The 27,860-nt window shown below is 33.7% G+C and overlaps 1 long non-coding RNA gene across 3 annotated transcripts; it reads right to left on the bottom strand.

Moving 5' to 3' along the window:
- Positions 1-1,694: 1,694 nt before the first annotated feature.
- LOC105441954 lies at positions 1,695-27,393 on the bottom strand. Of its 3 annotated transcripts, none has more exons than XR_004062731.1 (9): positions 27,127-27,393; positions 16,419-16,501; positions 15,223-15,273; positions 13,976-14,026; positions 12,735-12,785; positions 11,490-11,540; positions 4,809-4,856; positions 3,031-3,150; positions 1,695-2,000 (listed from the first exon to the last, which is right to left on the bottom strand). It is a non-coding gene; the product is annotated as an uncharacterized LOC105441954 (long non-coding RNA). The 3 variants fall into 3 exon arrangements; XR_004062732.1 differs by having other exon boundaries at positions 16,419-16,498; positions 27,127-27,151; XR_972249.2 differs by lacking the exon at positions 27,127-27,393 and having other exon boundaries at positions 1,696-2,000; positions 16,419-16,850.
- Positions 27,394-27,860: the final 467 nt, after the last annotated feature.

The raw sequence follows: 27,860 nt of genomic DNA, 5'->3' as shown, positions 1-27,860 counted from the left end.
CAGTTTGCAACCCAAAATCTGAGTTATTTGTACAGCGCATTTGAACATGTATATGGAAAATACGATATAAATTCAGTATTATTATAATTATTATTATTATTTGAACACTGTTCAGCCACTGATCCATCAAGCCCCAAATAATGTAGGCCCAATGTTCATTTCTGTTAGTAATGTACCAATCAATAGCATTTCAAAATCTTTATCTGCATAATTACATTATTTCCTCTTTGATGACCACCCCCCCCCCCCCCCACATAGTCTTTAAAAAAACACGACTTTTGTTGTTGTTTTGTTCCTGTCACATAATGTTCTTGAAGGTATATCTGCTTTATGTGCATCTTATATGTATGCCTAACAACCAATAAGGAGGGCAAACAGAAATGAATATTTATCACCACTATTGGTTGTTGTTCTTGTTGATATTTCATTATGTATCACACTGTTAATGTTTGATTTTTATGTTCCTGGAAATCATATTAATAATTAAGTAAACTAAATCAATCAATCAATCAATCAATCAAAATCATCATCACCCTCATAATTATCATTATCTATTAGATTATCTGATCAACAGCATATCTCGACAAAATGAATATGTCGATTAAGAGATTTGATTTGTATTGTAACTTGAAAAACCATTCTGCTAAATAATAGTACACCATGCAAATGCAATGTTTGGTGAAATTTTCATCTTCAACACACAATCAACATGAGCATCATCTTCACGATCATCAGATTGTCACAATCATTCCCATCACCATAGCCATCTTCACTACCAACACTTATGTCATCATAAACGACATTAGGATATGTAGAACAAAAATATACAAAAGATGTTATATTTGTTTTAAACATATTGCATTGTGTAATGTTTTTAATGGTTGAATGACAAACAAAAATATATAACAGTATAAAGCGGTCACAGTCATAACTTTTTAGACAGTTTTCATATTAAGCATAACAAAAACAAGGGTTAACAACTGTAGCCGAAAAAACCCACAGAGCTTTACCAAAATGTTCATTTACATTCACAGTAACGAAAGAAACAGAATCTGTTTTTTGCGGTTATTTGAGATTTAATAGAGGATGTTTTCTTGTTACCCTGAATATCAACATCATGACAATAACAACAATTACAACACAAACTTTCCCAACTGAATATAATAATAATATCAAATATTTAGGAGCGCTAAAAACAATAAGTACCATAGCGCTTACAAATACATATATATATGAAAAGAGGACAACAAAATGTTCTCACATGAAGTAGATCCCATAGATCACTGGGGAAAAGGGTAAGTTTTGAGGGATCTTTTGAAGGTGGCAAGACAGGTAATTTCCCTTATAGAAAGAGGGATGTTGTTCCAAGTCTTTAATGCAGCTACTGCAAAACGTTTTTCAGCTGTTGAGAGTCTAGATTTGGAATGATAAGTTTACATGCGTCGGCTGCTGAGCAAAGATTCCGAGATGGTGTAATGTGTATATATACAAGGATAAACCGTTGTCGTACTTTGACTTGACATGTTACACTGCTACAATCCACCCCTAGGAAGGACCCAGGTATTAATTTTTTGATCCATTTATACAAGTATCTGCATATGCATACATTGGAGCATGGAGATACCATGTCCAACTCTAAGAACTCTCTGCATCGTGGCCACCAACAGACAAGACTTTTGTACACAACCCCCCCCCCCCCCCCCCCCCCCCCCCCCGGCCATAAAAAAGGCGACACTACTCCGTGCATTGAACAGGCGAACAGTATTACTTTCTTGCCCGGACCAGGGAATACAGGTTATACATAACCCCCCCCCCCCCCCTTGCAAAGAAGGCAAATAGGTCCCTGCATTGAACAGGCGAACAGATGAAAATACAATGCCATTTTATTTTGTTGACAAGCGACAGATTCCTTAGTGTTACATGATTAATTGTTTGTAGAAAGCCTTCGCTGAGCATCCTAGGGGTCCTTTCCTAGACATCGGGTCATACACAGCATTGGTCTATAAGGAATAGAAAATGAATTATATGTTAATTTCAATTTATGCACCATATAAAAAATGTACTTCTATGATTCAATTATATGTATTATTTTTTTCATATAATGGCGAGTTTGACCTCATTCCAAGTAGCAACAGCTAACTATGAAATGGACTTGAAGGGTGTTCTACAAAGAGTTAAGTTTGACTTAAAGTCATACGTAAGGGCCAATTTGCATACGTTATTAAACGCAAAATCTCATTGGTAGATTAGGCAACTAGGACTTTAAGTGCCACTTTAAAGGTAAATGTCCCATTTGCAGGCCAAATAAATGAAAAGATTAAATTCCAATGGCATTTTGAAGATATTACTAATTTATAACTTCTGTCAAAAGTAAAGGGCTTGAAAATGCCTTTTTGTGGGAAAATAACGACGATTAGTTGTCAAATCGACATTAGAGATTGCAATCACTGAAGTAAATTGTCTGATTTTCAGACCCTTGTACCGAATGGTCATATAATTTGTGCTGCACAAAGACCAGATCAGTTTAATTTTGGCCATTATAAGAAGTGGGTTATTGATGTAGACAAATGCTGCATGTTACAGCTCATTTATGTACTATGTTATTACCAAAGAAAAAAGAAGTCAGTCAGTCACTCAATGGTGTCCGACAGTGAAGTCTATTTATAAAGTAAACGGGTTTCCTTACATAATTTGAATACTAGGACTTTGCTAACGTTTAAATTTCACATATAGGACATACATGCCATATTCATGATTCCTGCAATGTTCTACATAATTTGATGTTGGTTGCAAAAGGGACACAGTATCTTTAAAGTCAAACTTAACTCTTTGGGAAACACACCCCTGATATTGTATAGGAGGCAGTCATAGTAGACCAGTTTAAAAACAGACTGAAAATTCACTTTTACTAAAGTGCATAGGGACTGAAAAGTGATATGAGCTATACAAATACAGTTTATTATTATCATTATCTATGCATCTAATACTTCACATAATTTAGCTGTAGTATATGACAATCATTATGCTTACCAATGCTCGAAATGGCCTTTTCTTCATCTTGGACGCATTTGAAAGGGCAGCCTGTAAAATGAGCTTGATCATTGTCTGCTCTCCATCTGGTTAGAGGAGTCTACGCTGACACGTTGTGTGCTGAAAGAAATGTGGAAAATATAATTTCTTACTCCTCAAAAAATAGATTTCTGTTTCTTTCCAATACTTAAAGGGATCCGGTAACTTTGTCTCAGATTTTGAAACAAAATCCTGGAATTAGCTCATGCTGCAATGATAATTATAAACCTTTAGGTCAGTAAGGAACCCCCATGGCTTTTACAAGCCGATCGCTTGTCTGATTATCAAGATGTTTATGATTGGAATTACAAATTTTGACACTACAGTCTATTGGGGAAAACGAGTGATGATTTTGAAGCGTGATTCTTTTAGGGCTTCAATATTACACCATATCACAGACACTGATAACATGTAGGGCCGTGCATCTCAGATTTAACATTGTTAAACGATGCCTTTAAAGTACCTACATACATATGCATGTATCTACTAGCAGTGACATTTGTTTACATGGCAAGTATTTTTTTCTTCTAAGTTTGGCGTAACAGAATTTTTGTTTACATTTTATCCCACAGAGTACCTAACATTTCATTCAAATAAATCTTACACACTGTACAAAAAAAATTCCTCTACAATATTTGTAAGTAGGATGGAAAAGACAGACAATTGCCCATTACAAATGTTTTATAGGAAATGTGTATAACAAAAAGAAAAATTATGCTTACATTTTCTTGGAAAGCAAAATTATTAATCATTTGAATATTGGTTTGGACTATTTATCATCTACAAGAAAGTTACAATCCACGTCTCATTTAAACACACTTTATTGTGGATATACAGTGTACTTTATAGAAAACAGCCCTACATGTATTTCAGGTTCCCCCGGTATCTATACTAAGGTGAGTTTTGAGAGCTTTTGTCACATAAGATTAAACTTGTTTACAAAATGCTGCCCTAATTTGGCAAAAGGAACAAGTGACAACAGTGACATTTCATGTAAAAGAGTAAAAGAGCAAAATGCATCTGTCATTTACACTGACCCCAATGCAATAGCATGTCTTGCCTAACATATCTCTAAGCAGGACGAAGAGCCCACTAGGTATAATATGTCTTTGCTTCCTTTTGACAAAGCAGGGCAGAATGTTTATTGGACAGTTAAGGATGTGTTTGGTTTCTACAAGCTGGTCTATAAGTACTGACAAATGTTTACAAGTTTAGGTACATTACTACATTTTAAATCTAAACTTATGATAAATCCATTTTAATCACACTCCCAAGTGTGATTTACTTACATGTGACTTTGTTGTGCTCAATTATATTAAATTGTGACAATTTCATAATTTTCTTGATATCCAAACATCCTGCAAGAAATACATATTCCCCCAAAAAGATAAGTTGCAAAAGTCTGCCCAAATAAATATTTCAATACCTTTTCAAGAAATTCCTTAGAAAATATCTATAGCTGGTGGTTTCTTCTATTAAGGTTAAAAGAAATGAGTTTTCAAGAAATAAATTTCACTAATTTCTCATGCTCAAATAATATAGAAATCAAAAGATAAAAAACTTTTAGGACAGTGGGAAGGGAACTATATTGTCATGGAAACATTTTTTTCTTTTAAAAATTAAATGTAGGGTGTCCTGTCATATATTAGCTATAATGACTGGATAAATTTGCATAGGGAACAATAGGGATTTTTTTCTTCTCATTTAATAACGTATCAAGATAATTCTTTCAAGCTTACCACAACTGCTTCCCCAATACTTGGTTGCCAACTTTGTACAACAGTAAGCTGTAAACGAAGAGGGAAACATGAAATCAGTATAATTGCATTAAATTCATAACATTCTATTTTGTTGCTTCTTATTTGAGTGTGATCAGTTAAGGGTGAGCATTCTGTCTTACAGAGAAGAACAAAGTTATCATAAGATCAATTCAAGGCCTATCACTACCTTGAAATTCATTAAAGTTGTTATTTCAATAGGTAAAATGCTTTTTTCTTGGGTCAAACTCATTGAATGTTAATGACTGATGATATAAGGTAAATACATACAAACAAATTGGGAACCAGTGCATTGCCTAATAATTTCCATATGTCACACCACTGTTCACATCATAACTTGCCTCAATTGCTTTTGTTAGGAATTATTGACCTAAGTTACATTAATTGCTTGCAGAAAAATACTTCTTTAACATTTATGGAAAAAATAAATTACACATTGTGCAGTTTTAATTAGTTTAGGACATATACTAAGTTTGTCTGTATTGACTACTCAATTATGAAAGGTGTACTGTTCATTGCAAGTACGTGTAGTTAAAAATGCTTATGTGATCTAACAGAGTAAAATATGAAGCTAATAGCAATTGTAGTCATCAAAACTCCTTAGAAAATTCACTTACAAACATAAATCTCTTTTGCATGTTATGAAAGACAGGGTACAATGTATTCTATGGTTTATTTTGGATGTTACACAATGTTAACATTTCAATCAGATCATCAATTTCTACAAACTCTACACTATAGATGTTTAATCAGCTTGCTTTGTTCTTTGCTATAAACTACATGTACAATGTGTCATTCAAGAATATCACTGAAACATGCATGTACATGTATGAACAAGCAAAACATTAACAATTACAACAACAACAAAATGTAAAAAGTTTCCCGGCCATTTTAAGTTTTAGAAAAAGGGAATCCTAATGCATTGTTCATCCTGAGAATTGGACATTTTACATGTATTTTGTATGTTTCAGGTTTTAATACTAGTTAGTAACAATAACGCTCTTAATCTTAATATGTATTTATCTATTTACTTGATGACCGATGGATGGATGGATGGATTGATTGGTTGGTTGAGTGATCTTTACTCTTGCTGTGCCGATATCATAAGTGACAAACAGTTTAGGTTAAACATGTATCTTAGATTGCACATTGCTCCAACATGTATTTGGATATCAAGATATTCAGAGCATAAATCAATCATTCTAGTTATCTGTGAAATGTGAAATATAATACATTATAGATTCATAAAAACATTTGTTTTCTTCTTGATCTTTCAAATTTCTGTTTGACAATAAACAATGGTTAAATAAGCAAGAGAAAAAGGACAAGCAGTATTAAAGCCCATTTACATGTATATTTCACACTGCATGTACCTTATAAATGTACAAAATACATTTGAGGAAGATACAATATATATGTTTAGGATCATTGAATAAGGTATTAATGCTGTTTTCTTTTATACATGTACATGTATGTAAATCTTGTTGGAAGGGTCAAGCGTTTGAAAGGTATTTGTCATTAGTACATGTGAGGGTAATGAAATGAAAGGAAAAATTTATGAATAAATTCATTTTGAAGAGGCTTCACCTTATTGCCCCCACAAATTGGTAATCCCTTTTCTTGTAATTTGGAAATTTGGCAGAATTACAGCCACATGAACATGTGTTTTACAAGTTTCTCTAATAGGAAATGGATACTAGAACTGATTATTGTTTTATGAATACATACTGTAAGCCCTTGTGCTAATCAATTGTATTTGTACATGTACATGTATGCAACCAATGAGTGTGTCTTGTAGAGTGCAAGCCTATTTCATAACATTTCTTGATAAATTGTTATCATTTAAGAGAAGGTTCATTGATTTTCAAAACTAACTTTATTGCAAAGCTAGGTGAAACTTTAATTGGACAAGGTTATCAAAATTCAATGCTTGGAAACATTTGAAGTAAGGATTATTATCAATTACAAAGCGCTTAAATACAGCCCCGGCATAGCACCTGAAGAGCTCTCTGAACACTTGAGATGTGTGACGTCACATTTTGAATATGATTTGCTCAAGCAAACGCTGTCCCATGACATCTCAAACATTTTCATTGCCTGTTTTTTCATCTTCTCTTCAGTTATTTCTCTCACTTCACTACCCTCAGGCTAAATGTTTAATCTATTGCCTCACTCTAAACCTCGTGCATGGTATTATTTTGATAAAAAATGCAGCGATTTAAAAATTAAGGAATCCATGTAACAAAAATAAGACGCCATTTTATTTTCAGCTGCATCCACGGTGGTATGTTCGGCATTTCAAGAGGAAATTTTTATAAATCACCCAATATGGAGTTGACCTCAAACTTGTACGATGGCCATCTGTTAGCTTACCAGTTTCTAGTGATACATAATTTGCCATATATATATATATATACGGACTTACAGATATATGTGATTTTCTTTGAACAGGCACTGTGAATGCAAATTTAAGTATTGAATAATGGCAGTAGTAATCCTTTCTACATAGATTAGTTACATGTACTTGGTGCTTTTTTAAAAGATATTGTAATATATTTTTAGATTTTAAGCTGGCTTTCGATTCAATCAACCATGTTCTTCCTTTCAAAACTTTATTGTTATGGAATTCGTGGAGTTACCCTCAAATTTATTTTGCAGTCATCTAAATGATAGAAAACAATTCACTGTTTTCGATTCTAAAACTTCAAGTTTACAGTCAGTTTCCTGTGGAATTCCGCAGGGGTCAATTATAGGCCCCCTGCTCTTTTAAATTCATTTAAATTATTTACATTCAGTCTCTCCCATTTTGAATTTTATACTGTTCACGGACGATACCAATATATTTTATAAGCATAAAGATGTCGAATGCCTGACCCAAAATCTGAACAATGAACTCCTAAAAGTTAGTGAGTGGATAAGCGCAAATAAACTGCAAATGTTATGTTGTTTTACTTTCCAAAGATGTGTGCTAGTGAAGTAAAAATATATATGAATGGGAATTTGATTAAACATACAAATTTAACAAAGTTCTTAATATTGATAAAGATAAAGTGGAAAGCACACGTCTATGAAGTTCTATGCAAAGTGTCTAGAACAATAGGAACTATGAGTAAACTAAAAGACATCTTGCCAACCAATATTCTTACAATGTTATACAACTCACTAATCTTGCTTTACATATCCTACTGTAACATTATATGGCTTTTTGTAAACAACATTTACTTGATCATATTTTCCTCACTAATCTTGCTTTACATATATCCTACTGTAACATTATATAGGGGTTTTGTAAACAACATTTACTTGATCATAATTTGCTTGATTTTATCACACTTATATATCTGTAGCATATCCATGTCATGTACACTGGGTATTGTTTAAGTGGGTGATTTTGAGCTTTTGGTTATCTACCAAATAGTTTAAATTGACCATCTACATTCTTTGGTTATATGACATCATTTGGAACACCCTCTATGAAAATGAAAACCTGATGATTTGCAAACACACAACAATAAAAATATCAAGAGGAGAGGTTGAAAAATTGAAATCTTACATCTATATTTGCCCCTCATTTAAACTACTGTAGTTAAAGTATGAAAATGTCTGTTAAGTGTTAACAGTCTAATGTAACGTCCGAAACGTGCTAACAGCATACCAGAAAGTGCTGTTAAAATGGCTGAATAATTTTTACGAGTCCCTTTTGTTGAGATTTTTTCAGATAAAGTACAATTATGGATTTACTGTTTAAAGCAGCAAGCAATGCCTTGCATCACAAAGTGTGGCTTCAATATTGTATGTTTTATAAATCAATTTCGCAGAAAGTTGAGATATTTTACAGAAAATTTGATTTACTTTTTTAGCATCATATTTCTTAATATCTTTATATTCAAACCTATATAAAGTTATCAAAATAGTTTCCTTAACAGGAGTGTTCATTGTGAAATCGTAACTTGCAGATATGATCAAAAATGGTGTTAACAATGAAATTGTGTAATGTCCGAAACAGCCTTCTTGTGCTTACACAAAAATGATTGGATAAGAAAGACCTGATTTGTGTTTAGACTTGTGTTAAGACTTATGATAACTCATTTAATAAACATTTATGAACTCCAGATATCCTAAAATATGGATTATCATCATTAAAATGGTATTTCTTGATTTAGACATTAAAAGTAAACTGTTAACAGAAAATTGGTTTTAACTTTAAAATAAATATTGTAATGATGCATTGCAAAATTTCTTTGTTTTGGTGGTTAGCTGCCTTGAGATGTTCAAAAATGTTATGATAGATAGTTCCTGCAGTTCATATCTTCTGCTACCTCTAATGAAAATTGTTTCGGACGTTGAGACAACTTTTTCAATTTTTGACTTTATTTCTAATATGCACTACTATAATTTGATTTCATTTCATTTTCATAGAATCACTTGGAGTAACTAATAAGCTTATTCAAACTATATACAATCTCATTAATTTATTTTTCTAGTGAGTTAATTGGGGATCTACATTGTTTACAGAAAATGTAACATCTGAAGCAACATTTTCAATTGTACTGTTCCATCAAAATACAGGAGATGATTCAGATTACTGTTAACCTTCTTTAAAGTCCCTGTTCAAAGAAAATCACAAATATATGGCAAATAACGCTTCACTAGAAACTGGTAAGCTAACAGATGGCCATCGTACAAGTTTGAGGTCGACTGCATATCGGGTGATTTATAAAAATACATATAAAACCACCTCCATTGCATCTGGGATATACGAGATATTCGCCAGAAAAATAACGATGTTTTAATGATGTCACATTATGAACCATCCCTGCCCAAGCAGACGACATCCCACAAAAAATGAACATAATTGCAATGCTATTATTTCTCAAATTATAATGAGTTTAGTGAATATAAATGTGATGGCATTTGACACCATTCAAAAAGGGGTATGAAACCGATTCTAAATTCTTTTATTTGTAAATACACAGGATAGGGGTTAATGATCAATCAAAGAAACCACACTTTCAAATTGAAAAAAACCCTGAATGATAGCATGGACAGCATATGTTCCCTTTTGAAACGCCGAACTACCACAGTGTATATGCAGCTGAAAATACAATGGCATCTTATTTTGTTTACAAGCAATGGATCACTTTATTTAAGCGTTTTGTAACTGATAATAATCGATACTTTGAATGTTTCCAAGCTTTGAATTTTGATAACCTTGTCCAATCAAAGTTTCACCTTTGCAATAATGACAATAAAGTTAGTTTTTAAAATCAATGAACCTTCTCTTTAAGATCCAATTATGCTCATTAATCATCAATAGAAAATAATCATATTGTTTGTAGCTACATATTTTTTTCAGCTCCAACCAAAAATGGTATGTCAATTTTGTTACAAAATTCTGTAAACAATTTGCTGTTCAGGGATACCTCATGCACATAAAGCAAAGTTGACAATTTTTCATCAAGCTATGGGAGGTCAATCTAGGTCCATACTACAAGAAAAATTGGCAACTGATTTCTAATACTTTATCTTTGAAAAGTTTCAGGCTCTCAAAGAGCCATTTAGCTATTTGGTTTTTAAGAAAACAGTGAGTGCCTTATAAAATCTAAAGTCTTTTTGGAAATTCTGAATATATCTGATAGGGAAGTCAATTTCCCTGACTAACATTGGCAAGTGATTGTATTAGACAAGTTCATGATGTTCTTATATGAAGAGCAAAAGAGTACTGGGAAGTCAACACAAGATTTCTATCTCCCACTTTGAGAGACTGAGAATATCACTGATTCTTATTTGAATAAGTAATGATGGGAACTTAACTTTATCAATTATCAGTACACCTGCGATACCCTCCACAATATATCCTAAAACAATCCATCATATCTAATTATGTCTTACAGGCCTTCCAACTACAAATAGTTCTTTGACATTAACTAATCACATTGATAAATGTGAAGATAAATTGCAATCACAATTTGTGAAACAAAATCACCATGATAATGTCAAAACTGTGGACAACTAGGTTTATGAAAATTACATAAGTGAGCTTCAAAGCTTTTGAAATAAAAGAGAGAGCATTTTGAGAGTTCACATCAGGCAACCAGAGGCTGCATAACAATGGGCCTGGAAGTAGGTGTGGATGGGGGGGGGGGCTCATTTGTACACCAAACAAAAAGGTCCCCCTTCCACACTTATATAGTCCGAGCTCGATGCTTGGCTGCACTTGCAACATATTTTAATTTGCAAAAGCAAAAAACAAAAGATTGCCCTTAAAGAATAAATGGCCCTTTTTACATCATTCAAAACAGCTATATTGAGGAGAATGGGACATTATTGGCATTAACTGCCTGAACATCATTAAAAACACAATCCATCTTCAAAAGTAAAGAAGAATTCACTGTTGACAATAACAGTGTTGTATAAAACATTTTGCTTTTGGACATATTTAGGATTGCTGTATATTCCATGAGAAAACATCATTAAAAATAGGCATCATTGCAGGGGGGGGGGGGGGGGGATTCCCTTTGTAAACATACTGTAAGTAAATTAGAGCAGTAAATGAAAATGAGGAATATCGGTGCTCAAACCTGACTTGCAGAACTTTTTATGAGGGGTATTTACATATCAATACACTAGCCAGAAACTTACCACAATCAAATCGCTTCTTGATCCAGAAGGAACATCCTTACATCCAGGCTCCTATTTGTAGGACATAAACAAAAATGACAGGGGCATCGTTCATGGCAGGTAATACAAATGGAAGTAAACATTAGAAAATCATAAGTTTGAAAACAGTTTATAGGTAACGTTGTACAATGTAATTCTTGGTTAAAGAATTTCATTTCATTTCATTGATTGGTTCAACCATTTTTTTTAAAACAAACATTCAAAACTACAAGCTCGAAGGCTTGACTGCACCTGCAACATATTTTAATTTGCAAAAGCAATAACAAAAAGAAGCTGATATGCTTTAAAAGACAAACAAATTCAATAGGAATAAAGTGAAAGGACATGAAGATTTAAGGTACATAAAATGTTTGAAAGAGTTACAAAGACCTACTCTCAGGATTACTATTTTAAGTTTTAAGAGTCACATACAAATAAATATTCATAAATCAAGTTTGACTGATGATGTCTCTCGTATAACAATATCCTTGAATTTGGTGTGAACTTAAATGGTGTTTATTCCCCTTCATAATGATGCCCCATTTGTAATGATTATCTGTATGTAATCATGGAATGTGCAACAAACATGAGTCTAAGGCAAAATTAAAAGTGAAATGTTGCAAAATGCATTGTAATTGTCAGGAACGCATTCTACATTTGTTTGAAAGATGTTGAGGCCTTGCAAAGTAATTATATGCAGGACTAAAAGCTGTAAACTGACAGACTTGCAACAAATGTATGATGTACTCAAACACAATGCAACAAATGTATGATACTCAAACACAATGACAATTTCTCAATTAGCTGATTACAAATGCATTTCATCTTTATACAAACAAAGTTTAAAAACAAGATTGCCCTTAAAGAATAAATGGCCATTTTCACATCATTCAAAACAGCTATATTAATGAGAATGGGACATTATTGGCATTAACTACCTGAACATCATTAAAAACACAATCCATCTACAAAAGTAAAGAAGAATTCCCTGTTGACAATAACAGTGTTGTATAAAACATTTTGCTTTTGGACATATTTAGGATTGCTGTATATTCCATGAGAAAACATCATTAAAAATAGGCATCATTGCAGGGGGGGGGGTTCCCTTCGTAAACATAAGTAAATTAGAGCAGTAAATGAAAATGAGGAATATCAGTGCTCAAACCCGACTTGCATAACTTTTTTATGAGGGGTATTTACATATCAATACACTAGCCAGAAACTTACCACAATCAAATCGCTTCTTGATCCAGAAGGAACATCCTTACATCCAGGCTCCTATTTGTAGGACATAAACAAAAATGACAGGGGCATCGTTCATGGCAGGTAATACAAATGGAAGTAAACATTAGAAAATCATAAGTTTGAAAACAGTTTATAGGTAACGTTGTACAATGTAATTCTTGGTTAAAGAATTTCATTTCATTTCATTGATTGGTTCAACCATTTTTTTAAAAACAAACATTCAAAATTACAAGCTCGAAGGCTTGACTGCACCTGCAACATATTTTAATTTGCAAAAGCAATAACAAAAAGGAGCTGATATGCTTTAAAAGACAAACAAATTCAATTGGAATAAAGTGAAAGGACATGAAGATTTAAGGTACATAAAATGTTTGAAAGAGTTACAAAGACCTACTCTCAGGATTACTATTTTAAGTTTTAAGAGTCACATACAAATAAATATTCATAAATCAAGTTTGACTGATGATGTCTCTCGTATAACAATATCCTTGAATTTGGTGTGAACTTAAATGGTGTTTATTCCCCTTCATAATGATGCCCCATTTGTAATGATTATCTGTATGTAATCATGGAATGTGCAACAAACATGAGTCTAAGGCAAAATTAAAAGTGAAATGTTGCAAAATGCATTGTAATTGTCAGGAACGCATTCTACATTTGTTTGAAAGATGTTGAGGCCTTGCAAAGTAATTATATGCAGGACTAAAAGCTGTAAACTGACAGACTTGCAACAAATGTATGATGTACTCAAACACAATGCAACAAATGTATGATACTCAAACACAATGACAATTTCTCAATCAGCTGATTACAAATGCATTTCATCTTACAAAGTTTAAAAACAAGATTGCCCTTAAAGAATAAATGGCCATTTTCACATCATTTAAAACAGCTTTATTAATGAGAATGGGACATTATTGGCATTAACTACCTGAACATCATTAAAAACACAATCCATCTTCAAAAGTAAAGAAGAATTCACTGTTGACAATAACAGTGTTGTATAAAGCATTTTGCTTTTGGATATATTTAGGATTGCTGTTTATTCCATGAGAAAACATCATTAAAAATAGGCATCATTGCAGGGGGGGGGGGGGATTCCCTTCGTAAACATAAGTAAATTAGAGCAGTAAATGAAAATGAGGAATATCAGTGCTCAAACCTGACTTGCAGAACTTTTTATGAGGGGTATTTACATATCAATACACTAGCCAGAAACTTACCACAATCAAATCGCTTCTTGATCCAGAAGGAACATCCTTACATCCAGGCTCCTATTTGTAGGACATAAACAAAAATGACAGGGGCATCGTTCATGGCAGGTAATACAAATGGAAGTAAACATTAGAAAATCATAAGTTTGAAAACAGTTTATAGGTAACGTTGTACAATGTAATTCTTGGTTAAAGAATTTCATTTCATTTCATTGATTGGTTCAACCATTTTTTTAAAAACAAACATTCAAAATTACAAGCTCGAAGGCTTGACTGCACCTGCAACATATTTTAATTTGCAAAAGCAATAACAAAAAGGAGCTGATATGCTTTAAAAGACAAACAAATTCAATTGGAATAAAGTGAAAGGACATGAAGATTTAAGGTACATAAAATGTTTGAAAGAGTTACAAAGACCTACTCTCAGGATTACTATTTTAAGTTTTAAGAGTCACATACAAATAAATATTCATAAATCAAGTTTGACTGATGATGTCTCTCGTATAACAATATCCTTGAATTTGGTGTGAACTTAAATGGTGTTTATTCCCCTTCATAATGATGCCCCATTTGTAATGATTATCTGTATGTAATCATGGAATGTGCAACAAACATGAGTCTAAGGCAAAATTAAAAGTGAAATGTTGCAAAATGCATTGTAATTGTCAGGAACGCATTCTACATTTGTTTGAAAGATGTTGAGGCCTTGCAAAGTAATTATATGCAGGACTAAAAGCTGTAAACTGACAGACTTGCAACAAATGTATGATGTACTCAAACACAATGCAACAAATGTATGATACTCAAACACAATGACAATTTCTCAATTAGCTGATTACAAATGCATTTCATCTTATACAAACAAAGTTTAAAAACAAGATTGCCCTTAAAGAATAAATGGCCATTTTCACATCATTCAAAACAGCTATATTAATGAGAATGGGACATTATTGGCATTAACTACCTGAACATCATTAAAAACACAATCCATCTTCAAAAGTAAAGAAGAATTCCCTGTTGACAATAACAGTGTTGTATAAAACATTTTGCTTTTGGACATATTTAGGATTGCTGTTTATTCCATGAGAAAACATCATTAAAAATAGGCATCATTGCAGGGGGGGGGGGGGGTTCCCTTCGTAAACATAAGTAAATTAGAGCAGTAAATGAAAATGAGGAATATCAGTGCTCAAACCCGACTTGCATAACTTTTTATGAGGGGTATTTACATATCAATACACTAGCCAGAAACTTACCACAATCAAATCGCTTCTTGATCCAGAAGGAACATCCTTACATCCAGGCTCCTATTTGTAGGACATAAACAAAAATGACAGGGGCATCGTTCATGGCAGGTAATACAAATGGAAGTAAACATTAGAAAATCATAAGTTTGAAAACAATTTATAGGTCATGTTGTACAATGTAATTATTGTTACAAGAATATCATTTCATTTCATTGATTGGTTCGACCATTTTTTTAAAACAAACATTTAAAATCACAAACGATGTTCGAAAGATATATTCAAAACATATTTGACATACAAAGTAAAAATGGTAGAATCATTGACATATAGTAAAGACGTGCTTAAGGATATGTCAGGAGGAATAGGGTTCCAAATAACAGAAAAATTGTTTCTTACAGATTTAAAAAATATAGTTGTTTCCTGGCCAAAATTTAAATGAGTCTCGCCCACGAGTATTATAATAATGAACATCATTAAAACACCAGAAAGCAATCAGTGAAAACTGAAGAAAAAGGGAAGTGTAAAATACAAGCAGTTATGAAATTTGAAAGTATGCTCAATTAATCAGAAGTTGGATATCTGCAAAATATTTTAAAGTCTACAATTTTTTGGGTAGAGAAATAGTCATCAATTTCTACTTGTTTTCCAAAAAATCATTTTCTAGCACCTGTGTCCTATTGAACCAGGGAGTGCCTACTAACTCTTGATTATGTTGATCTTTCTTTAAAATAGATCTATTCCTTTGATCAATTAAGGATGGTTGTGTTGTGATAATTAATGGGAAGGCTTCTCACAAGAGAAAACATATAATTACAAAGTATTGTGTTTAACTCATCAACTTGAAAACTTTAACATGTCTTAAATGTCTTAGCTTTTATATAGAGTTCCCTTTAGATTTCACTATTTTGTTTCTTGCTTTTTTTTAAACCAACATAATAACAAGATGGACATCCACTTTCATGACTGGTGTTACATACAGGTACTTCCCTATTTTAAAAATCATTATCCTTATTGACAGAACTGTAAGCGATGTCAGAAAAACAAAACTTGTTCAACCTGAACAACAAGGAAGTCTACAGCTTTTTCAGGCTGGGGCAAAGACTGAGGTGTTACAGATACAAACAAAAAGCCAGATTCCTAACTTACAATACAAATTAAAAATAGAAAAGGACTTTCATTTGTGTAAAAAAAATTGGCAAACTTACAGTGCTAGTTGACACTCTCTTGGAAGAACAGCTCTGGAATCACTGGGAGCACCTCCATTCGTAATTCTCATCTCATTCATCTGCTAAGAGACAATGACCAAAACTTGTACATTCAAGAGATGCCTTAAATTTACATTACCTTAGTTTTAGCATAAACATCAAATTTTTCTTTTAAAATTGAAACCAATTATGTCATGTAGTGATTATTGAGCATTACTGGTATGACTCCAAACTTTAATAGCGCTCAGCAAGTTCAGCAAGCTCAGCAAAATAAAGTTGGAACTAAAGTTGATTAAAAATGGTAGTTTTAATTATTAAAATAGAAAACCAACATACTATTAAAAATACAAATTAGATAAATTGGAATGGTTTCTGTGACTAAATAATTCTGAAATTCATAAGATACATCTAAATTAGACTCTAGACCCAACTCCACTTCTCAACTAAATCTACAAACACCCAGTATGGGCACATCCTAGGTATTTACATGTATTCAGTATGTTGAGGTTTTATCAAGCTGATGGCCATGCCCTTACTCGCACTAATGTAGCCAGGGGACAGGGCGACACATGCCTCCTTAATAATGCTTTTGGATAAAACTTATTTGTTGTTGTTGGTTTTTATGGCGTTTTCCATAGTCATTGGTAACATTGGTAAACCAAACTGACGTTATTGGTACAACAAACTGACAGAATGCAACACACATACCAACAAAAGGTATAATTTACAAACAAAAATGGTAGAAGAAATACCATTTTCCAGTTGTGAATGTGTGAAAATTATCACAACTCTCTTGATTCACTCACACAGAATTGTTATCTTTAGTCAGTTGTAAAATGTGTCTGCCAATTTTATTTTGATTATATTTGGTTATATTTACATTTAGGTCCAAAGGATGAACAGGACAACATGATATGAGCTTAAAACTTAAGCATCATGCTCTGTTATTACATGTAGCTTTGAAAAAATTGTCAGAAAATTGATTATGATGTACCCACATCATGTGTGATTTACCAACAACAACAGTTAAAGAATACATTTTCAAACGGTAAAGTGTAAAATTGTCTCAACCTGCTTCCTTTGCTCACTTAAACAAAATGTACTTCCTGTCCTCCATCTGAATGAAATTTCTTTCAAGTTTGATGGAGTTCCAAAGGACCAACAGAAACAGAGTTTACTAATGTATACCTAGCATGATAATGAGCATAATTAATACAAGACCTGTTTGACAGTAATTAATTAAACCTGCAGTAAAGATGTGAAACAGGCAGGAAATCAGAGGACAATGATATTCTGGAATTAGATGACTTCCCTAAGCTGGGGGATGCAAAACCTCCCACTCCCTTCCCTTCCCCCAATTCAGGGCAACCAGCTCATATTAAGGCAGCAATTACTTGCCTTTAGCCACTTTTATTGGTTTTTCATAATTTGTTGATAAAATATCAAACATAAATCAAGTCAATCAAACAAAAAACAAACAAAATGCAGCAATACAACAGCATACAACAAAAACAGTGCTTCGTAACTATCTACATGTAATAAAAGCAGTCACTTTGTCTCTTCCACATATCTATCCTCTGTAATTAGAAAAAAAACAAGTGTCTAATTAAGTAGAGGGATAAACATTTTTGCATTTAAGTATCAAGTATGTAGAATTTGAAAGATTAAAAAAGCAATCATCATAATAATTTGCTTTCGTAGATATACAGACAGGATTACAGATCATAACAGTTAAATTTCCTTTTCTTCCAGAGAGGGAGAAAAAGAAAGTAGTTTAAAAAAAAGGTAGTTTCAGAAATTAATATACTGTACTCATAACTTAAATCTCCATTTCCGAAAATGAATTGGAAGTTTGTCATTTTTCTTAGCAATACGATATTCAATATCTTTGTTAACGGCAATACATGTACATGCTTTATAACCGTAAAAGGTTGGTGGTTTATTTTTGAATTTGCAAACATACATGTAAGTATAATATTTAGGTAAAAGAAACAAATATATTAGGAATTTATCGACATTATAACTAAACATCTTTTCAAATGTTGAAACATTTTGTACATCAGGCTTTTTGGTTTCCTGAAAAATAACTTTCATATTTTCATCCCAAATGTGTTTTACAATAGGAAATTCAATAAAAACATGTACCGGTATATAGGTTTCAGGGGCATTAATTGTTACAAAGGGAACAGTTGGGGGAGTCCTTTCTTTTGATTTTATACAAAAAATCATTCACACCTAGTGCTTTAAGAAATAAATTTGAATAGAAAGAGTGCATATATGTACTTATGGTGGATTTAAAATTATTTACATGATTTTTTTCACATTTGACCTCATCAGAGTTGTGAAAATCATTCCTAAATATCATTTGTTTGTATGGAACACCTGGTTTTAACATGACACTGTATGCATATTTTGGAATTTTCTGAGTTTTCAAAAGTGTGGACTGTGGTTCTAATTTCTTCAATAATTTCATGTGGGGTTAAGTGAGACTAACCACTCATTTTGCTTATTTTTCACATTCAAAAGTTGCATTTCCTCCTGTCCTGTGCACTACTATCATAATCAAGAAAAGGCTCCTCAAATAGTTTATTACCAGGGTGAGGAGGGTTGAGTAAATCACTAATAAACAGTTACCTCTGTCTAACCTAGCTATCCTGATATATGAAATGTTGCTTTCATTTTGAGCAAACGTTTCTATTCAACCAAATAAACTGACAAGAACCAATTGGGAAAAGGGTGAATCAAATTCAGCTTCCAAATTTTTTCCCCTAAATATATAACATGTTTGGAGAGACTTGGCCAATTGACTTGAGATTAATCTGTTAAGAACATATTCAGATGCATGTGTGTTCCATAGAATATCCTTACTATCACTAAAATTGTTACAAACAGAAATTTAATAGACTTCCACCAACTGTCATAATTATCATGAAGGAGCATTTTAACCCATGACATTTTTTTGTGAAACAGACGAAAGTAGGGGTCAATCATTCGTAAACCACCCAAAGAAAATTCATTACACATGTATTGTCTTTTGGCCCTACCATTTCCACCACTCTATATACATCTAAACAACAAAGTATTTAATCGTTTGAAAAAACTCTGTGGTATTTTAACACATAAGACAGAAGGAAGAAAAAAAGGAGTAGTGGCAACAATAGGGTCTTTACAACACAGAACTTCCCAACGAGGGATAAGATTCTACCAGCCAGCACTTTAAAGTCTTTTTAATGGATTTGAGTTTGGTCCTATGATTAAGTTCATATAGTTGATTTAAATTCAAAGAAAAATGGACACCTAAAGTTTTTAAAGTAGAGTTATTCCACTTTTAACAGTTAACAGAAAAGGAAATGCATAAGAGCCTTTCTTAGAACCAATCCATATTGCTTCTGAATTAGATATATTGAGCTTACAACCAGAGCTATCAGAAAAATTACCAATAGTGTCAAACAATCATCTAAAAGAGGTAACTGAGCCATTAATAAAAGATGTGGAATCATCTGCTAACAAAGATATTGTTATGTATTGCTAGAGGCATGAGCGTCCCTGGACGGTGTGTGGGCTCTATAAGTTTACACTATTATTACATTATTATTATATTTTCAATTGTTTAAACAAATTGTTGGCTTACACCCAGTAGATGCAGGTTCAAATCCCACTAGTTCCAAGATTTGTTCTGACTTGTTTTTTAATTACAGATCAATCAACCAATCTTTATTTACTGAGTGTTAGCCAGCAATTTGTTTAAACAATTTAAATTTCTCCCAGGAAGCATTACATTTATAAAGATATATATTATTTTCAACTGGTACTCCTTCGCTTTGAAAGTTTTGTCTAATAGTAAGAGCCATAGTTTCAATAACTAATAAAAACAAGTATGGAGATATGGGACTTCCTTGAAAAATATCATTTTCTCATGTTAATAGAATTTATCAAATTTCCATAATTACATACATAACTTTTTTGACCAGAATAAAACATTTATATCCAGTTAATGAATTTATTACTGAAATTAAATGCTGTAATACACCAAGAAGGAACTGATGAGAAACACTGTCAAAAGCTGTCTGAATGTCAAGCAGAACAATTGCACCTGGAATTTTCTTTGAGTCTGTATAAGATTCAATTTAAATCTGTTATCAACCAGAAATTGTTTCCAATATTCCTACCCTTTAAAAAAAAAGATTGGTCAGGGTGAATCAAGTATGACAGACATTTTTTCAAACGGTTTGCTAAAGTTTTGGCTAAAATCTTGTAGTCTACTGTTAATAAGGAAATAGGTCTAAATTTGGGTAGATAGGAAGTATCTCTATCTTTTTCAGGAATCAAAGTAATAACTCCATTCTTTTGAGAGGTAGACATTAGTCCATCCTGCAGAGAAGAAAATTTACACAAGTTTAAAAGCATATCAGAAAGGTCTTTCCAAAAAACTATATAAAACTCCACAGGTAAACTGTCCAGTGATGGTGATTTGTTATGACTCATTGAATTAAGTGTCTCCAACAATTTTTGCTTAGTAATGTGTTTTTCAAGAAAGTCTTTATGAACTTCATTTAATTGAGGAAGTTCAATGGAATCTAAGAAATTAACCATTATACCATCCAAATTATTATCATTGCATCTTCTCTTATACAGGGCTTGATAAAATGAATGAATTTCTCCCAAAATCGTTTGTTGATTTACAATAATGTCATTACTATCATTCTCTAATCTAAATATACTCTTCTTTTCTACAACTCTGTTTTATAAATTACAAAAATATCTGGAACTCTTCTTCAGTCCATTGGATTAGAGAACGAACAATAAAACCTTGGGTTTCTTCATTTTTTTTCATTATTTTTTGTCAAGAAGCTCAGTATTATCTATATCTGCACCTAATTTGATATCTAAATTCTCAATATCTTTCAATTTTTTTTAAATATTGATAATTCTCGGTTTCGTTTTTTCTGGGACGCAATGTATATATAAAGAGGTTTTGAACTGTGACATTCAGTAATTTTGTTTCACCTTCTTTGAAGCTTGGATTAAAAAGAGGGATGTTTTCACCAAACTGATCTGATAGTAATGAAATAAATTGATAACCAACAAAACTATTGTATATGGTATACACTAAAAACATAAATCCATTAACAGTCCCTCTGCTATGAAAAACCAGTTCAAATATTCATCATTAGTTGCCATATTTGTGAGAACAATAAACTTAAGAGCTACAGTGTTATTTTGGGCAACTGAAAAGTCATGCATAAAGTAATAACAGTAGACTTGTATTATACAACATAACAAATCCTGGTTATTACTGCAAGTTTTACAGGTTACATGATACTGTATTTTTCATCTCAAATGTTGATCACTATCTTTTAGAGTACCGGTAAGTTTTCTGGTAGTTTCATTTAGAGTAAGTTTTCTTATACATATATCTTTTAGAGCAAGTTTTCTTGAAGTTTCTTTTCTTTCTTCTAAATTTTTCACTGCTTTGCCTTTAATTATTTATAATCCTTTCCTTTTGTCATTGCTCTATAGAGTAGTGTCTTTATCATTTCTTCTTATTTCATTAGCTAAAACAAAACAAAAATAGTATATCACTTTCTTTAGAAGTTCTCTATTTTCTATGTTCTCTATAGCATCTTCAACTTGTTTTCTCCTGACTTGAAATAGAGTTCTTGTATCCATAATTAACATTATCTAAGAATAGGGTCGCATTTCATAATACAAAATTTTTGTCGTTATTCCTAAGGGTCCCTATTCATAATACAAGAAAAGAGTCACTATTCATAATGCGGGAAGACAGTCGCTATTCATAATGTGGAATGAGGGTCATATTCATAATACGAGAAGAGAGTCATTATTCGTAAGGACCACTATTCATAATACGAGAAGAGAGTCATTATTCGTAAGGACCACTATTCATAATCGAAGAAGGGAGTCGCTATTCATAATACGAGAAGAGGGTCGCTGGTCATAATACGAGAAGAGGGTGGCTATTCATAATATGGAAAGAGGGTCGCTATTCATAAAAATTAAATAAGCAGACAGAATGATAATAAGAAAGGGAAATATTGGATGGGGGACACCCCCACGGCTATGGTAAAGCTATGGGGGGAGGGGGCGGCTCATGGCCCTGAATATTTGTTGAAAACTTATATTGAAAACATACATTTCTGAACAATTAAAGAAAAAAGGCATGCCCCAGTAATCTAAACAACCCATCATCCCGGGCCCCCAATCATCAATCAGCCCCCCGGAAATAAATATAAATGTCTGACATCTGAATGTCCGAGTTGTCATCATTGGCATAAAGGGCAGGGGGCTGGGGATATTTCATATGTAATGATGTGTTTGTTCTGCAATTATCTATCTTGTTTCATGACAATTTATGTCGACCTCGTTTGGTTTGTTCACTTTATTGTAATTTTATATTTTGGTTTGGCTGTTTAAAGTTATTGATTCTTTATATATCGTGTGTGAACCAGAATGCATGCAGAAATGGATTTGATTAATTATTGCGTGTATTTTCCGTGTTTGCTTTGAATTTATCATGTCTCAAATTGATTAATGTTGAACTTTTTCTGAACCTGCACGCATATTTGTATTTACATTCCATATTTTTCCTGTTTTTGTTCTGTATTTATCATTATATCCTGCCCCCTTGTTGCTACAAGGGCTAGATATCCCACCCCCAAAATAATAACATAACCAAATTTCTCACATATTTTTGTTGTTGTTGTTGTTGAACTAGACCTTATATCAGACCTCCTTACCCATCATCATCACCACCCCCACCCAACAAAAAAAGACAGTAAATGTTTGGTTTATATTCAGATTGCATTACTGCGAAAAACCTCAAAGGTCCAAAAGTGTTCAAGCCCCCTTTTCCCCAAACAAAACACAATATCAAAGTGCCCCCCCCCCCTCCCCGCCTCTCTACAGGGAATTACTTAGCTTCTGGTCCAGTCCAACTCCTAATGTTTTTGGTGTTAGGAAAGTTTCAGGAAATCAAGATTGTGGATGAATAGAGTTAGGTTAATTAGTATGATTACCGGTACTAGTATCCTGAGGTACAGGTGTATGTATTGAAAATCTTGAAACTCTACATTGGCGAAAATTGAAAAGCTTCTGGGTGCCTGTCCTTGACTTTTGGCACTGGATATGACATATGGCTAAGGCTATATAATTTGTACGTCCATAGGTCCTATTAAAAACCATTTCCTACTAAAACATTGCTGTATAAACAATTACTAGTTTCTAAAATAGCATGGGCCTGCTTGTTCTACTTAATGTCTCAGTGGCGTAGCCAGGATAAGATCAGTAAGGGGCAGAGTGGTGGGGCAAGATTTCTCACAATGGGGACAAATTATGATAGGATAAGTTGTTATGCTTTACTTTATTTTTGTCATCACAGAAGTGGGGCAAATATATTAGCTAGGTTATGAGGATGTCTCTATATAATTATCAAAGATAAAAGGTAATATATACTTTTAAAGGTAAAGACCAGTATTGGAAACGCCCCAATTTCAAAAAATGAAATGGAAGCTCTCATTACCAATCATGTGAAAGAATATGTTTTGACTAATACATGATGATAAAAAATTTGCCGGGAAACCGCCTACTAATTCATATATTTGGTAAATTTGTTTCTCTCATGGTCTGGTGAGAGATAAAGGGTAGTCCCATATACATCTTTCTGTGTATAGTGCTTGTAACTTTACGACGAATGGGCCAAATTTCCTATCATTTTGATGATTCCAGAACCTTGGAGATGCTAGATGCTAGATGATCAACCTTTTCTGATCGATTCCACAACGTTTCTTTCACAATGCAATCGCATGACCATTACTGGTCTTTACCTTTAAAGAAAGACATAATACAGGGGACGCCAGCACTGATTGCATATGGCATGACGGTCACAAAATCATATCTTATTTGGCTAAAAATCTTGATAATCTCGTATTATAAATCGCCACCCTCTTCTCGTATTATGAATAGCGACCCTCTTCTCATATTATGAATAGTTACCCTCTTCTCGTATTATGAATAGCCACCCTCTTCTTGTATTATGAATAGCCACCCTCTTCTCATATTATGAATAGCGACCCTCTTCTCATATTATGAATAGCGACCCTCTTCTCATATTATGAATAGCGACCCTCTCCTCGTATTATAAATAGCGCACCTTCCTCATGTTTATGAATACATGTAGCAACCCTCTTCTCATATAATTGAATAGCGACCCTCTTCTCGTATTATGAATAGCAACCCTCTTCTCATACATGTAGAATTAAATAGCGACCCTCTTCTCGTATTATGAATAGCAACCCCTTCTCATAGAATTGAATAGCGACCTCTTCTCGTATTATGAATAGCAACCCTCTTCTCATAGAATTGAATAGCGACCCTCTTCTAGTATTATGAATAGCAACCCTCTTCTCATAGAATTGAATAGCGACCCTCTTCTAGTATTATGAATAGCAACCCCTTCTCATAGAATTGAATAGCGACCTCTTCTCGTATTATGAATAGCAACCCTCTTCTCATAGAATTGAATAGCGACCCTCTTCTCGTATTATGGATAGCAACCCTCTTCTCATAGAATTGAATAGCGACCCTCTTCTAGTATTATGAATAGCAACCCTGTTCCCGTGTTATGAATAGTGCGCGTATCCCTGCGTGTATCTGACGCGAAGGCAATCTGCATGTAATCGAAAAGGCTTGACTCGAACTTTAATTTATCTTTATAAGGAGTAAAGCATAATTTGTTGATTAACGTTCTATTAGGTCTTCTTCGATGTTGTATAAAACAAATAATGAATGTTTTTCATTCGTTTAATAGTGCAAATATTTTCATTCGTTGAAAGATTAACGTTAATTCTATTCAACTCGGCTGACGCCTCGTTGAATAGAATGTTAATCTTTCAACTCATGAACATATTCGCACTATTGAACTCATAACCATTCATTATTTGTATACTATGTAATGACCCTTAATGTGAATTATGAATAGCTGCCCTCATCTCACATTATGAATAGCGGTCCTTATAAATAATCATGCCTTTATGAATAGTGACCCCTTTTCCGTTTTATGAATAGCGAGGTTACCCCTGTAGATCACCCCTGCAAAACAAGGGGTACGTAAAAAGGCTGCTATATTAACCAGCAGAGCCAATTGGCCCTCTGCCCCCTCCCCCACAATTAGTTTTGGGAAGTTTTTTTGGGGGTTGATTTGAAATTTCATTCTTAGAAGCGACTAACAAATAGTGGAAAAATACAGTTTTTAAAATGTAAAAATGTAAAGTCTTTTCAAAACGTACTTGCTCTGCTTACCCAAGCAAAGTCTAATTTGATTCTGATTCAATATTTACAGAATAACTTATGAAACACATATGACACAAAATTACCAAATACCTTGGACTTGCCCATACACGAGCATCAAAACAATATGGACTTGAAAATTTGAATTGTTGATATTTATCGTTCTAAATTTCACAACTATCCACATCAGGATGTATAACAAACCAAAGTACCAGTACTGTGAAAGAAATTTGCTGAAAACACAAGATTGGTTGGCTTTTTAAAAATTAGTTTTTAACCTTAGAAACTGCCATGGACCCCCCCCCCCCCCCCCCCCCCCCCCGACCAAAGCTTCAGTCTTGTAGTTGTATGATGGGGAGCCCTTTGTCTGTGCATCTATTATTAGAATACATACATGTAGGCGATTGAGGCCCTCCCCCCCCCCCCCCCCCCTCCGATCGAATAATGAAAAAAAGGGAAAGAAAAAAGAAAAAGAGAGAAAAAAAGAAGGGGAACGGAAAAGGAAGATAAAAGAAGACGATTAGACCCCTTCCCCCCTGATCGTAAATTTGCATTCAATTTTCTGACTAGACCTGTGCCCCCGTATGATGCCAGCTAGTCCCCCCTCAACTTCTGACTCTAGCTACGCCAGTGCATATGTTCGGGATTTATGACATGATGGAAACATTTTCAAGGGTTGTAGTATGTGAATATAATTACTGAAATAAGACTAAATCAGTACTAATGTTATGTAGATCTAGCCTATAGTAATCCCAGACAACTCGCCCTAAAGACAGCTCGCCCTTGGAAAACTCGACACAATACCCTGGACATCTCGCCACAATACCCTGGACAACTCGACCATGGCGAGTTGTCCAGAGTATTGTGGCGAGATGTCCAGGGTATTGTGTCGAGTTGTCCAGGGTTGAGATGTCTTTGTGGCGAGTTGTCTGGACCCCGTCTAATGATGTAGCTGCTAGCTGTTCGTTCCCCCAGTGATTTCTTCTTAATAACATTCTATAAATTAGGTACCTGTCCTTGTCTAGACCCTCTACAGATACTACAGTATACACAAACCTAACATTACACTAGTCCAAATCAAACAACACAGTAACACTAAACAACAGTTATAGTACTAGTATTTATAGTATATTAGTACCTGCATGATCTGACATGTACATCATGTACATGATGTAGGCCTAGGGCTAATTTATTGAAGATACATACAATAATGTATGTAGGCGGCTAGGCCTACCCTGATTTAATTAACATTGACTTGTAGTTGTACACATTACTTGATCTTACTGTTACTAGTGTTATAACTAACCGTTCTACGACAGCACAGTCACAGTCACAGTGGCAATCAATTAGTCAAGATAATCAATACAACAAAGATGATAAGGCAACAAGTATAATTACTCACCCATAACACCATCATTCTGTCAAACTATATATGTAGGACTCCATGCATGCAGCATGCGCATCCATCAAGCGCCTTGGTAGTCTCTTTTAAAGTCTATGCGATAATACACGCAGGAGCAGGCTCGTGTGTATTGTCAATGGTGATGACAACACATTTACCAATTTTCATATGGAAAGTTGTTGCTTTGGGCAACAACTTTACCAAATCGGTAAAAAAAGCAACACATTTACCATTTTTGCAACAACTTTACCATTCACAGGCAACAACTTTACCAAAAATTGGCAACAAGTTTACATGGGAAAACCCTCTCTCTCTCTCTCTGTCTCTCTCTCTCTCTCTTTATCGATTTATTTTATTGTATGCATTTTCACTCTCCTCGGGCCGCTTTCATGGTAGTTCATTGTACATTGATAGTCTGTGCAAACTACTCTACGGTAGATTCGGGTTGATTTATGTTATGCCCCTGTCAAGTTTTAAAGGTTTTCGCATAGATTAAGGATATTTACGTAGCTACACGGCGTAATTTACCACGTGTGCCTCCCCCATTGCTAAGCAGACATGAAATAATAAAAAGGATGAAGTTAAAGAGAGGCTGGAAAGTAATTGTGGTGGGAATATAGGACCCTACATAACCCCACCAATCGCTAGGCTTGTACATGTACTTGGCAATAAAGTAACCCATACTACTGCCCCTACCCCCTCCCTCCTACAAAAGCATTCCCCTGCCCCGTTAA

This window comes from Strongylocentrotus purpuratus, unplaced genomic scaffold (assembly GCF_000002235.5).
Source record: "Strongylocentrotus purpuratus isolate Spur 01 unplaced genomic scaffold, Spur_5.0 spur5_scaffold_1, whole genome shotgun sequence".
NCBI lineage: Eukaryota > Metazoa > Echinodermata > Echinoidea > Camarodonta > Strongylocentrotidae > Strongylocentrotus > Strongylocentrotus purpuratus.
Note: the sequence above shows the minus strand (reverse complement) of the source record. Positions and strands in the feature narration are given on the sequence as shown.